This window comes from Hyperolius riggenbachi, chromosome 4, assembly GCF_040937935.1.
Source record: "Hyperolius riggenbachi isolate aHypRig1 chromosome 4, aHypRig1.pri, whole genome shotgun sequence".
Lineage (NCBI taxonomy): Eukaryota > Metazoa > Chordata > Amphibia > Anura > Hyperoliidae > Hyperolius > Hyperolius riggenbachi.
In genome coordinates, this window is record NC_090649.1 from 191,742,758 (window position 1) to 191,755,716 (window position 12,959).

The window sequence follows — 12,959 nt, forward strand, 5'->3', positions numbered from 1 at the left end:
AAACTGATTAAAAAGCGGAATCTGAATCGGAATCGCTTGCAGTGTGCAAGAGGCCTAAAGAATGTTATCTGCATACAGAGGCTGAATCTGCCTATACAGCCCAGCCTCTGTTGCTATCCCAAACCCCACTAAGGTCCCCCTGCACTCTGCAATCCCTCATAAATCACAGCCGTGCTGTGAGGCTGTGTTTACATCTGTAGTGTCAGTCTCAGCTGCTCCCCCGCCTCCTGCATAGCTCCAGTCCCTGCCCCCGTCCCTTCCCTCCCATCAGCAGGGAGGGAAGGGATGCAGGCGGGGACTGGAGTTCTGCAGGAGGCAGGGAGAGCAGAAGACTGACACTATAGAGATAAACACAGCCAGCTCTGACAAGCTGTTTGTCAGCAGCGTGGCTGTGATTTATGAGGGATTGCAGAGTGCAGGGGGACCTTAGGGGGGTTTGGGATAGCAACAGAGGCTGGGCTGTATAGGCAGAAGCCTCTGTATGCAGATAATATTCTTCAAACCCACCTCGGGTTCTCTTTAAGGCCCATACACATGTACCAACAATCTATCCAAATATCTTCCAAACTTGCCTAATGGAAGATAAGTTGGGCGGGGGCGTGGCTTGCCTATGGCGCGGATAGGACATGCATAGAGAGAGCTTCTGCAGCCTGGACCCGCGTGAACCCTGATCCTGCATTTCTCAAAGGCTAAAAACTGTACCACTCCAGACGCAAGCAGTCCAAACGTTCACCGGCCAAGTACCGAAGTTCTCAGATTAGGAAGTTCTTGAAACCTCTTGTCTCGGGCCTTACTCCACCTAATACAGCAAAGATGGCGCTGACACAGAAACACAAAGGAGGAGAGACACCCCCAACAGCCACGCCGGTTCACAGCACCTCTCTCGCAGATACAGATGCTGACAAATCGCCATCTTCCACCCATTCGGGAAGCCCCGAAACAGGTACCTAACATGATGTATGTGCGGGGCTGCCGACACCGAGGAATAGGGGTGAGAAGACACTTCTAACGGCCTCCCCGGCCCACAGCACGAGCTCTGCAACAACACCTCGCAACGACGGGCCCGCTCACACTCACCGGAATTGCTCCAATCTGGGTATGCCACAGACTACCCCCATGATAACACCGACACTGAAACGCAAGGGGAGAGATACACCTCCATCAGCCTCCCCTACCCATATCATGGCAGCAGAAGTCATTAATGTACCCTCCCCTGCTTACTCGGGTACCTCCGAATCTTACATTGAAATGGAACTGCATGACTACATATGTTCTCTACCCACTAAAGATTATTATTATTATTATTTAGTATTTATATAGCGCCGACATATTACGCAGTGCTGTACAGTGTATGTATATTGTCTTGTCACTACCTGTCCCTCAAAGGAGCTCACAATCTAATCCCTACCATTGCCATATGTCTATATTATGTAGTGTAAGTACTGTAGTCTAGGGCCAATTTTAGGGGGCAGCCAATCAACTTATCCGTATGTTTTTGGAATGTGGGAGGAAACCGGAGTGCCCGGAGGAAACCCACGCAGACACCGAGAGAACATACAAACTCTTTGCAGATAGTGCCCTGGCTGGGATTCGAACCAGGGACCCAGCGCTGCAAGGCAAGAGCGCTAACCACTACGCCACCGTGCTGGCTGACATCAAGCAAAATTTAAAGCACATAGGTCACAGAGTAGATGACTCAGAAAGAGAGGTGGACAAAATGGCGTGCACACAAGAAAAACAGCAAGCTGAGTTGAAACAACACGCCACTCAAATCAAAGACCTCTACCTGAAAATTGATGATCAAAAGAATAGACAGAGGAGAAACAACATCAGAGTTAGGGGTATTCCGGAGACCACCAAGCAAGCTGACCTAGCCCCAACTCTGGTGGGGATCTTCAACCTGTTCCTGGGCAGACAGGCAGATTACAACATAGAGCTCGACAGGGCACACAGAATTCTTGCATCAGTCAGACTCAGCACGAACCCAGAAAGACCTTGTGGCGGCCGCTCGCGAGAAGGACAGTATTGATTTCAACGGTGCATGTATTACGATTCTGGCGGAAGATAAGTTGGGCGTGTGTATGGCTGGCAAACAACCAGATGACCAACTGATAACAGGTTGTGTTCCAGATCCAACCGGTGGATCAATCTGCCCAACTGTCATGTACAGGTCTTTGGAGCAACTTGTTGTTTTTGAATGCGGACATGTTGTGCAGTTTATCATTTAGCTTATTTAAGTGAGTTGGCTGTTTAGTTGGTTGGCGTGTGATTGCGTACTTGTCAGGTAAATAACTTGTTGTGCGGTTGGTTGTGCATTGAGTTGGGCCCAGTTCACACTGGCAATAAAAATGGCCTGTTTAGCAGACCATAACGTACCAGATTCTAACAGATGTGAACCATTGTATGTTAATCAATAGGATTCACATGGGCATCCGCACGTCGGGCAAATTGGGGTACCTGACCCCACCTGGCCGGCAGCTTCCCCCCCTGGCCACCCCCTCTGCCTAGTGACAGCAGGCAGCCCAGCATCAGACCTCCGATCAGCTGGCGACCATTGGGTGCGGGCGCAAGGACCTCTTGGACACCACACTGATATGGGGAAGTGACATCCCTTCCGCATATGCAGCGTGGTGTTCACGGAGTACCGTGCGCCTGCTCTCACTGGCTGACTGGTCACCGGCTGATTCTGAGGTCTGACTCTGGGCTCTGGCTGCTGCTGTCACCAAGGTGAGGGAGGCACCTGTCACTACTTACACTGGGGGGCACCTGTCACTACCTACACTGGGGTTCCCTGTCACTACCTGAACTGGGGTTCCCTGTCACTACCTGAACTGGGGATCCCTGTCACTACCTGAACTGGGGGGCACCTGTCACTACCTGAACTGGGGGTCCCTGTCACTACCTAAACTGAGGGGCACCTGTCACTACCTAAACTGGGGGTCCCTGTCACTACCTGAACTGAACTGGGGGTCCCTGTCACTACCTGAACTGGGGGGCGCCTGTCACTACCTGAACTGGGGGGAACCTGTGTCGGAGGCGCTCGCAATCTAATTCTTACTATAGTCCTAGTCTAATGTCCCACCATTGCTAAGTTCATGTAAATGTGGCTCCACCCATTACCACACCCACATCCTGATCCATGGCCACGCCCATTTGGTTGGACCCCCCTTTTTTGCCCCCCTCCCTTCTGGAAAAATGTTCTGTGGACGCCCACGAGGATCCGTCCACATTTCTCAGTTGGAAGGAATTATCGCAGCCACGATAAATCAGGATCGATGGATGTGTGGCATTCACAGTGTGCTCTGACATATTACACAGTGCTGTACAGAGTATATATATTGTCTTATCACTAACTGTCCCTCAGAGGGGCTCACAATCTAGTCCCTACCATAGTCATATGGCTATATCGTGTAGTGCATGTATCATAGTATAGGGCCAATTTTAGGGGGAAGCCAATTAACTTATCTGTATGTTTTTGGGATGTGTGAGGAAACCCACGCAGACACGGGGAGAACATACAAACTCCTTGCAGATGTTGACCTGGCTGGGATTCGAACCGGGGACCCAGCATTGCAAGGCGAGAGCGCTAACCACTACGCCACCATGCTACCCTAAATGTACCAATATTCTACAACCAGCTATTTCCCAGCACCCCTGCTGATGGTCACCTGTTTTTTTTTTTTTTGGTAATATTGGGTTGGGGCTATAGTCCACCAGGCCCCTAGAGTCTTTCCAGGCCCTAGGCAACTGTCTAGAATTTCCTTGTGGATGATCCGGCTCTCTATATGGTGCTCTCAGATGAGATTGTGCTCTAAAAGAAACTGTTCACTGAAAAGTGTGTTCTAGTGTTTTAGCTTATCACAAGTTACCTGCAAGCATTGGAAATACTGTAGATGTGTCACTTCAGGGCCATTCCGGCACATACAGTACAGTATAGTATATGTTATCATATACTGTAGATCTACAAAATGAATACACAGCTACAACACAGCTCTTATCTCCATGGGACACATGCCAGTATGTGTGTCAGCCTGGTTTCCATGTACGCATGTGTGTTTAAAATTACGAAGGCAAGAAGACAACATTAATGGATTTCTCATATTATGTAAAGAAAAAGGGAGGCCAGTCAGTCACTCAGGCAATCAATCAATCAATCAATCAATCAATCAATCAATCAATCATTAATGCACGTCCTACTCACAATGTATATGCTGTCAGTGTTCAGTGGCTCAGGTCCAATGTCACAAAACACTGACTGACTTAAAGCGGAACTTAAATAAAAATAAAAACTAACTGTTTCACTTACCTGAGGTTTCTGCCAGCCCCTTGCAGCCTTCCTCTCTCACGACGGTCCGCCACGATCTTCCGTTTTCCCGCCGCCAGCTACTTTCGTTATTGCCGACGCCACAGCTATGCCTGTGTGCTCTGAGCCATGCATAGCTTTCTCCGTGTTCCCAGCCACAGTAGCGTCCTGCGCTAATAGCGCAGGATGCTATTGCAGGCGGGAACGCTAAGAAAGGTACATGTTGGCAGGGGCACGCAGACGCAGTTCCTGTCGACTTACAAGTCGACGGAGCGGCGATACCGAAAGTAGCTGGCGGCGGGAGAACAGTGGATCATGGCAGACCGGCGCTGGACAGGAAGGGGCTCGCAGAAGCCCGAGGTAAGTGAAACACTTTGTGTTTATTTTTATTTCAGTTGCGCTATAACCCTTTCCGAACGGCGGTGAAAATCTAAAATCTTAAATCTACTCACTATATTGATGCTTTTTTCCTGCAAGGGTGTAGATTTCACATCACCGATGCCGCATGTCTCCTCGCCGCTCCCGACTGACACGACGCTCTCTGCCCACCGCAGCTCACTCGCCCTGCTATCTCTATGATGGCAGAGCTCTGTGAGCCAGTCATTTCATTGGCTCCTGACCCTGTCATCAATGTAAACAACTCAAATTGGCTTACATTGATCACATAGGGCTTGATTCACAAAGCGGTGCAAAGTGTTTGCACGCCTGTGAAAAGCCCTTTATCACGCCTAAACTCAGTTTAGGCGTGATAAGAAGAAACTCGCGCGAGCTCTCACGCGCAAAGTTTTGCGCGCGTAGCGCACCGCGCTGCGCGCGCAGTGTACCGTGCTTCGCGCGCAGCGCCCATTAAACCCTATGGGACTTTGCGCGCGCGCGTGCGCCTTTGCGCGCGCAAAACTTTGCGCGCGGGAGCTTCGCGCGAAGAGCAGCACAAATCGGTGATAACTCAGTGGTGCACAGGTTATCACGCCTAAAGTCTTTTAGGCGTGATAACTGAGTTATCACCGCTTTGTGAATCAAGCCCATAGTCAGTAGCCAATAAGAGTGGCTCCTAACCAGCTCACAGAGCTCTGCCATCATAGAGACCGCAGAGTGGGTGACCTGAGGTGATGGGTGTGCGGCGATTCATGTACTTTTTACTTCCTACCCGCTGCATCTACCATTTTTACTCGAGCCTTACAGCTCTGGTATACTTTAAGGGGGCAAAGATGGCTGGTACTGAAGGGTTTAAATATCAAAAATCTATGAGATGATTTGAAGCAGGCTGTCCATGCTTGTCAGCCATCAAATATAACTTAACCGGAAAGATTTTGTATGGAAGAATGGACAAAAATATCTCCATCCAGAATCCAGACACTAATCAAAGGCTATAGGGGTCATCTAGAGTCTGTTAAATTTGCAAAAGGAGACTTTTCATATCTCTGTTGGGACAAGTCAGATAAGAACCATACCAAAGTGCAAAAAACGCTGATAACCGCATTATTGATCAAGAAACAGATTTCTCTCTGATCGAATTCGATCAGAGAGAGATCTGTCAGCTACCTATACATTGCAGGCCGATTCCTGATCGATTTCAGCATGAAATCTCTTGGAAGTCAAGCTTGTGATGCCGCATCTGACACGTCACCACCTCTGCCCCCCTAGTGTAACGTCATACACTCGTCACATGCTATACACCAGCAGTGTTTGAGAGCAAATGAAGAAAGCGGAAGACGGATGGGCACTGTGGCGGGTGACAGGTAAAGTATAAATGCATGCACTGGGGGCACATTGACACTAAGGGGGTTCTGACGCATTAGTTCCTCATCCTGATATCGCATTTGGGCCGAACCTCCGATTTTAGGTTCGCGAATCGGGTTCGCGAACTTTCGCGGAAGGTTCGGTTCGCGTTAAAGTTCGCGAACCGCAATAGACTTCAATGGGGATGCGAACTTTGAAAAAAAAAATTATGCTGGCCACAAAAGTGATGGAAAAGATGTTTCAAGGGGTCTAACACCTGGAGGGGTTCATGGATGAGTGGGATACACGCCAAAAGTCCCCGGGAAAAATCTGGATTTGATGCAAAGCAGCGTTTTAAGGGCAGAAATCACATTGAATGCTAAATGACAGGCCTAAAGTGCTTTAAAACATCTTGCATGTGTATACATCAATCAGGTAGTGTAATTAAGGTACTGCTTCACACTGACACACCAAACTCACCGTGTAACGCACCGCAAACAGCTGTTTGTGTAGTGACGGCCGTGCTGGACTGGTGCGCACCATGGCGAGAGTGCAGGTTTTGGTGGCTTTACAGCCCATATGGTCGCCTGGCTGATGTAACTGAATGACAGAACAGTGACTGTCCAGCTGATCAAATTTGGTCTGACCACAATGAAGCAACGACCTTATTATCTTTTGTGTGCCCCCCGAGACACTCATCTAGGCGCCGGTCATTGCTTCATTGTGATACGCAAGCCCCTTCACCACGGCAAGGTAATGATCACGAAGGGGAATGGGCGCATGTACATGCCTTTTCTTTTGTTGTTGCAGCTGCCCGCAGTGCAGCCAGAAAAATTAGGCAGTCATGTACACGCACCAGAAAAATTATTACAGCGGCCGCTGCTAGCAGCGGCCTAAAAAATTTAGCAATCCGCCTGGAGTCCCGGACCCTGTTGGTGGTGGCGGAGAAGGTAGTCAAGCGGCCTGCAGGCAGACATGCTATGTGGAGGGACTGGGAGCGACTTAGTCTTCTTGGGGCAGGCCAGGCAGCCAGTCACACGGCGTGCAGGCAGAGATGCTGTATGTGCGGGGACTGACTTAGTCTTGGGGCGAGCAGCAGCCCCCCGGGATCCATGCCTCATTCATTTTGATAAAGGTGAGGTACTTAACACTTTTGTGACTTAGGCGACTTCTCTTCTCAGTGACAATGCCTCCAGCTGCGCTGAAGGTCCTTTCTGACAGGACGCTTGCGGCAGGGCAGGAGAGAAGTTGGATGGCAAATTGGGACAGCTCTGGCCACAGGTCAAGCCTGCGCACCCAGTAGTTCAAGGGTTCCTCATCGCTGTTCACAGCAGTGTCTACATCCACACTTAAGGCCAGGTAGTCGGCTACCTGCTGTTCCAGGCGTTGGTGGAGGGTGGATCCGGAAGGGCTACGGCGAGGCGTTGGACTAAAGAACGTCCGCATGTCCGACATCACCATGAGATCGCTGGAGCATCCTGTCTTTGACTGCGTGGACACGGGAGGAGGATTAGTGGCAGTGGTACCTTGCTGGCGTTGTGCTGTCACATCACCCTTAAAGGCATTGTAAAGCATAGTTGACAGCTGGTTCTGCATGTGCTGCATCCTTTCCACCTTCAGGTGAGTTGGTAACAGGTCCGCCACTTTGTGCCTGTACCGAGGGTCTAGTAGTGTGGCCACCCAGTACAGCTCATTCCCCTTGAGGTTTTTTATACGGGGGTCCCTCAACAGGCAGGACAGCATAAAAGACGACATCTGCACAAAGTCGGATCCAGTACCCTCCATCTCCTCTTGCTCTTCCTCAGTGACGTCACGTAAGTCAACCTCCTCCCCCCAGCCGCGAACAATACCACGGGAAGGTTGAGCAGCACAAGCCCCCGGCGACGCCTGCTGCGGGTGTTCTCCTGCCGCCGTCCCCTCCTCCTCCTCCTCCCCCAAAGAAACACCTTGCTCATCATCCTCTGAGTCTGACTCATCTTCTGCACACGACTTCTCTTCTTCCTCCTCCTCCCCCCTCTGTGCTGCCGCAGGTGTTGAGGAAACAGCTGGGTCTGATGAAAATTGGTCCCATGCCTGTTCCTGCCGTAACAGTTTCTGGTCACGCTCATTCGCAGCTTCATCCGCCACTCTACGCACAGCACGCTCCAAGAAGTAAGCGTAGGGAATTAAGTCGCTGATGGTGCCCTCACTGCGGCTCACCAGGTTGGTCACCTCCTCAAACGGCCGCATGAGCCTGCATGCATTTTTCATCAGTGTCCAGTTGTCGGGCCAGAACATCCCCATCTTTCCAGACTGTTTCATTCTACTGTAGTTGTAGAGGTAGTGGGTGACGGCTTTCTTCTGTTCTAGCAGGCGGGAGAACATGAGCAGGGTCGAATTCCAGCGAGTCGGGCTATCGCAAATGAGGCGTCTCACCGGCATGTTGTTTTTCCGCTGAATTTCCGCAAAGCGTGCCATGGCTGTGTAAGACCGCCTCAAATGCCCACAGACCTTCCTGGCCTGCTTCAGGACATCCGCTAAGCCAGGGTACTTTGCCACAAATCTTTGAACAACTAGATTCATGACATGTGCCATGCAGGGTATGTGTGTCAGCTTCCCCATATGCAAAGCGGCAAGCAGATTGCTGCCGTTGTCGCACACCACGTTGCCTATCTCCAGGTGGTGCGGGGTCAGCCACTCATCCACCTGTTTCTTAAGAGCAGCCAGGAGAGCTGCTCCAGTGTGACTCACCGCTTTGAGACAAGACATGTCTAAGATGGCGTGACACCATCGTACCTGGCATGCAGCATAGGCCCTGCGGAGCTGGGGCTGTGTAGCTGGAGAGGAGAACTGCCACTCAGCCAAGGAGGAGGAGGACAGCGAAGAGCATGTAGCAGGAGGAGAGGAGGTGGCAGGAGGCCTGCCTGCAAGCCGTGGAGGTGTCACAATTTGGTCCGCTGCGCCCTGCTTGCCATCGTTCACCACCAGGTTGACCCAATGGGCTGTGTACGTAATGTAGCGGCCCTGCCTGTGCTTGGCAGACCAGGCATCCGTGGTCAGGTGTACCCTTGATCCAACGCTCTTCGCAAGAGATGACACCACTTGCCTCTCAACTTCACGGTGCAGTTGGGGTATGGCCTTTCTCAAAAAATAAGTGCGGCCTGGCATCTTCCACTGCGGTGTTCCGATGGCCACAAATTTACGGAAGGCCTCAGAGTCCACCAGCCGGTATGGTAACAGCTGGCGAGCTAACAGTTCCGCCACGCCAGCTGTCAGACGCCGGGCAAGGGGGTGACTGGCCGAAATTGGCTTCTTCCGCTCAAACATTTCCTTCACGGACACCTGACTGCTGCTGTGGGCAGAGGAGCAGGAACCGCTCAAGGGCAGAGGCGGAGTGGAGGAGGGTGCCTGTGAAGGTGGAAGGGAGAAAGCGGCAGAAGCAGATGATGCACCTGAAGGAGGAAGAGGAGAAGGAGGGTGACTTTTCTTTTGTGTGCTGCTGCTGCTTTTGCTCAGGTGGCCATCCCATTGCTGTTTGTGCCTTTTCTCCAGGTGCCTTCGTAAGGCACTTGTCCCTACATGAGTGTTGGCCTTTCCACGGCTCAATTTTTGTTGGCAGAGCGAACAGATGGCTTTGCTCCGATCTGAGGCACACACATTAAAAAATTTCCACACCGCTGAGCCACCCTGGGATGTGGGCACTATGGGGACCTCAGCAGCTGATGCTGAAGGGCAAGTTGGCTGGCTGTACATAGGTGGCGATACATGGTGCCGGACACTGCCACCAGCTGTTTCTGACGAAGAGCTGCCCCAGCTTCTTTCAGCAACTTCTCTCCTCCTACTACTCTCTGACTCCCCCTCTGAACTGTCCCCCTCTTCATCTCCTCTATTGGGAACATACAGAGGATCCCTATCATCGTCATCATCGTAATCATCCTGCCCAGCTTCGCTTGCCTCAGACAAATCCAAACATGCACCATCAGTAGGTCCTTCATCCTCCTTACACGTTACATCCATAGTGTTGCCGCGTAACTCAGACATATGAGCTGGTGAAAATTCATCTGGCTGTAACAACAATGGCTGTGCATCAGTGATTTCAACACTAAATAATTCTTGCGAAGTGTCAAATGCAGCGGAAGTGGTGCTAGTAGTAGCGCTGGTGGCTGAGCAAGATTAGGTGTTCTGTGTCGCTAAATACTCAACCACGTCCTGACAATGTTGGGAGGTGATGGGACGTGCCTTCTTCCGAGCACTGTACTGTGAGCCAGGTCCACACGAAATTACATTTATACAACCTTGCGCAGGCCTGCCGGGTGGCATTCCTCTGGCTCTGGCACTACCTCTTCCTCTGCCTGTTTTGTCCATATCGGGTATGCACGGAGTGGTATATCACACTGCGTGCACTCACGTAGGTAGGTGGGTTCACTTAACTGCACAGGTATGCGCACTGATGCGGTGGGTTCACTGAACAGAACAGGTATACAGTGGCGGGTTCACAGAACAGGTATGCAGTGGCAGGTTCACTGAACAGAACAGGTATGCAGTGGCGGGTTCACAGAACAGGTCAGGTATACAGTGGCGGGTTCACAGAACAGGTATGCAGTGGCAGGTTCACTGAACAGAACAGGTATGCAGTGGCGGGTTCACTGAACACAACAGGTATGCAGTGGCGGGTTCACTGAACAGTACAGGTATGCAGTGGCGGGTTCACTGAACAGTACAGGTATACAGTGGCGGGTTCACTGAACACAACAGGTATGCAGTGGCAGGTTCACTGAACAGAACCGGTATACAGTAGCGGCTCCACTGAACAGAACAGGTATGCAGTGGCGGGTTCACTGAACAGTACAGGTATACAGTGGCGGGTTCACTGAACAGAACAGGCATACAGTAGCGGGTTCACTGAACAGAACAGGTATGCAGTGGCGGGTTCACTGAACAGTACAGGTATACAGTGGCGGGTTCACAGAAAAGGTATGCAGTGGCAGGTTCACTGAACAGAACAGGTATGCAGTGGCGGGTTCACTGAACAGGTATACAGTGGCGTGTTCACTGAACAGAACAGGTATACAGTGGCGGGTCCACTGAACAGAACAGGTATGCAGTGGCGGGTTCACAGAACAGGTATGCAGTGGCAGGTTCACTGAACACAACAGGTATGCAGTGGCGGGTTCACTGAACAGTACAGGTATACAGTGGCGGGTTCACAGAACAGGTATGCAGTGGCAGGTTCACTGAACAGAACAGGTATGCAGTGGCGGGTTCACTGAACAGGTATACAGTGGCGGGTTCACTAAACAGAACAGGTATACAGTGGCAGGTTCACTGAACACAACAGGTATGCAGTGGCGGGTTCACTGAACAGTACAGGTATACAGTGGCGGGTTCACAGAACAGGTATACAGTGGCAGGTTCACTGAACACAACAGGTATGCAGTGGCGGGTTCACTGAACAGTACAGGTATACAGTGGCGGGTTCACAGAACAGGTATGCAGTGCCAGGTTCACTGAACAGAACAGGTATGCAGTGGCAGGTTCACTGAACAGAACAGGTATGCAGTGGCGGGTTCACTGAACACAACAGGTATGCAGTGGCGGGTTCAAAGAACAGTACAGGTATGCAGTGGCGGGTTCACTGAACAGTACAGGTATACAGTGGCGGGTTCACTGAACACAACAGGTATGCAGTGGCGGGTTCACTGAACAGAAACGGTATACAGTAGCGGCTCCACTGAACAGAACAGGTATGCAGTGGCGGGTTCACTGAACAGTACAGGTATACAGTGGCGGGTTCACTGAACAGAACAGGTATACAGTAGCGGGTCCACTGAACAGAACAGGTATGCAGTGGCGGGTTCACTGAACAGTACAGGTATACAGTGGCGGGTTCACAGAACAGGTATGCAGTGGCAGGTTCACTGAACAGAACAGGTATGCAGTGGCGGGTTCACTGAACAGGTATACAGTGGCGTGTTCACTGAACAGAACAGGTATACAGTGGCGGGTCCACTGAACAGAACAGGTATGCAGTGGTGGGTTCACAGAACAGGTATGCAGTGGCAGGTTCACTGAACACAACAGGTATGCAGTGGTGGGTTCACTGAACAGGTTTACAGTGGCGGGTCCACTGAACAGAACAGGTATGCAGTGGCAGGTTCACTGAACACAACAGGTATGCAGTGGTGGGTTCACAGAACAGGTATGCAGTGGTGGGTTCACAGAACAGGTATGCAGTGGTGGGTTCACAGAACAGGTATGCAGTGGCAGGTTCACTGAACAGGTATGCAGTGGTGGGTTCACTGAACAGGTATGCAGTGGTGGGTTCACAGAACAGGTATGCAGTGTTGGGTTCACAGAACAGGTATGCAGTGGTGGGTTCACAGTACAGGTATGCAGTGGTGGGTTCACAGTACAGGTATGCAGTGGTGGGTTCACAGAACAGGTATGCAGTGTTGGGTTCACAGAACAGGTATGCAGTGGTGGGTTCACAGTACAGGTATGCAGTGGTGGGTTCACAGAACAGGTATGCAGTGTTGGGTTCACAGAACAGGTATGCAGCCAGGAACAAGCTAAGCCTAACTAATCTTTCCCTATGAGAGACAGTCTGCAGCAGCTTGCCCTACTCTCACTAATGCAGGCACACGAGTGACCGTAATGGCCGCCGCTGCCTGCCTTATATAAGGGGGGTGGGGCTCCAGGGGCTAGTGTAGCCTAACTGGCTACACTGGGCCTGCTGACTGTGATGTAGAGGGTCAAAGTTGACCCTCCATGTGCATTATGGGGCGAACCGAACTTCCGCAAAGGTTCGCCTGCGGGACGCGAACGCGAACCACGGAAGTTCGCATGGAACCGTTCGCAGGCGAACCGTTCGGCCCAACTCCCGTGAACCCGATCGAGCACGTCAGCCCAAGATTTACCAGCATGTCCGAAATTGGTTGCATCATTGATCAGGCATGCT